This window comes from Empidonax traillii, unplaced genomic scaffold, assembly GCF_003031625.1.
Source record: "Empidonax traillii isolate 1590-97213 ecotype Southwest subspecies unplaced genomic scaffold, ASM303162v1 scaffold1230:size172535, whole genome shotgun sequence".
Classification (NCBI taxonomy): Eukaryota; Metazoa; Chordata; class Aves; order Passeriformes; family Tyrannidae; genus Empidonax; species Empidonax traillii.
The window spans coordinates 158737-161119 of NW_020956423.1; positions in this window are offsets into that span (position 1 = coordinate 158737).

Consider the following 2383-nt stretch of genomic DNA (forward strand, 5'->3'; position numbering starts at 1 on the left):
AGGTTCTGGGAACAGCTTCCCGGTGGGAATAATGGTGGCAGAAGATCTTAAGATGCAGCTTGATACGTTTATGAAAGGAATTATATAATACGGCGTTTGCAAAGGCTGGAGGCTGCAGCAGCCCAGGAAATCCCTCCACCTTATGTTCCAGTTTATTTTCAGCCCTTAAAGGCAAAGCTGAGCTTTTTTTCCCCCCTTCCCCCTGTTCCTTTTCCTGCTCCAGCATCTGCTGCCAGACCCCAGCCCCTCTTAAAAGTGTTTAAAGACGGAGCAAGTCACTGAAGCAACTATTTATTGACTGATTTTTGGTTATTATTGACATTCATTATTTATACACAGACTGTCTTCAGGGAGGTGCCTTTCCCCTGCCAGCCCAAATAACATTCGAGGTGGACTTACAGATCTGGGCTCTTTGGGAGACACCTGGTTTACATCACCTGCTTTTCGTGGAAAAAGGGGTGCATGGATTCTCCTCGTCCTCTCGGGACACTCCTTTCTGTGGTGTCTCTTTTCTGGCTGGACAAAAAGTGGTTCAATTTTCCTCTTGTTTTTTTTCTTCTTTGCAGATTTTTTTTTTTTAATTAATAAAACAACCAACCACCCTTTAAAGGTTTCCTTTTTCAAGGTGTGTTATCCTTGGCCTCCACGGGGTATCCCTCACCTTACTACCCAGCAATGGAATGACATGAAGACTGTTTTTGAGGGAGCTAAATTTACACATGGATCGTCCTGGTAATCCCATCTTTCCCAAAGGTATCATCTGCCAAGCTCCTTCCTGATCCCTCAGCAGCTGGGGCAGATGGTGATCTCCAACAGATCCCATTCCTGATGCTTTGCAGAGATCCTACATCCCAAACTGCCTTCAAATTTTAGTTTTTATTATCTCAGGAACCCAATATCTCACCTCTCTGCACAGCAGAGGGGAAAAAAAAAAATCACACAAAGGATCCCACTGCCAAACAGTGAGAAAGATGGAAACTGGTCCCAGACTGCAGCCAGTGTTGATATCCAGCAGCTCAGGCTGCACCAGGTTTCCTGATGGTCGTTTTCCCCCCAAAAACGGGTAATTCCCAAAGACTTGCAAGAGTTCTCAGCTTAAGACTGTGAAGAACCTTGTAGGACGGGGTTTAAAGGCTGATTTAGAGGTTTATAGACAGTGCTTTCCCCCTGCCAGGATAATTGCCATCCATGTGGGAAGGGGGATGGAATGGGACAGGAAACTCCATGGAAACAGCCGGGAGGGCTGAGCCAGCCGGCACGACCCCGGGGGGACTGTCCCGTCCCTGTGCCCATGCCTGCATTGTCCCGGGGACATCAGGAGGAATTTCTTGCTGGAAAGGGTGGTCAGGCCTTGGCAGGGAGGTTTGGAGTCCCCAGCCCTGGAGGTGCCCAAGGCAGGCCTGGCTGTGGCACTCAGTGCTCTGGGGGACAAGGTGGGCATCGGGAACAGGGGGGGCTCCACGGGCTGGGAGGGCTCTTCCCACCTCAACGATCCGAGGGCAGCAGGTGGCCCCAAACCCCCTCCCTCCCTCCGTTCCCGGTGGCCGCAGGGGGCGATCGGCGCTCGCTCACCGCGGCTCCCTCCTCGCCAAAGGCGGCGCGGGGCGACAGCGGAGGACACACCGTGACCCCCCTCAAATCGCCGGGCTCACCCCTCACACCTTCCACCCCCCCCTTCCCCGGCCCTCCCTCACCGGGGGGCCGCACCGAGACCGCTCTTCCCCTCCGCTCGGCGCGGGGAGGAGGGCGGGGGGGGTGGGGGGGCTGGCTCGGAGAGGTGGGGGAGCTTGGCAGGGGTTTTCGGGGCGCCCCGCGGGGAGCTCTGAGGTGGCTCGGGGGGGGGAATATGAGGCAGAGCTGAGGGGACTCCGAGGGGGCTCCGCAGCCACCCCGTCCCCTCACGGCCACTTCCGCCCGCGGGGGGAGGCGCCGCCGCGAGCGCCCACGTGACCCGCCGGCCGCAGCTCATCCGCCGAGCCTCGTCTCACCGCCCGTACCCCTCCGCCCGCCGGGCACTCCCCTCGCCCCTTGGGGGCGAGGGGGGTGCCCGGCGGGCGGAGGGGCACGGGCGGCGCGCTCGCAGCGAGCCTCTCCCCCCTCCTTACCCGCCCCGCTCTCCGCTCTCCCGGTGGCGGATCCCCGGAGGGGGTGGGGGTGGGGGGGACTACTTGTCGTTCCCGGCGGACGCGTCGCGGTGGGCGTGGCGGCGCCGCCCGCCGTCCCTCTCGGAAGCCGCGGCCATGATGGGAGCCCCGCGCCGGCGAGCGCTGCGGGCCGGGGGGATGAGCGCGGCCTGAGGGAACTGCCGCTGTTGTTGCTGCTGCTGCTGCCGCCGCCGCCGCCAGGGGAGGAGAAGGAGGAGGAGGAGGAAGGGAGAGGGGGA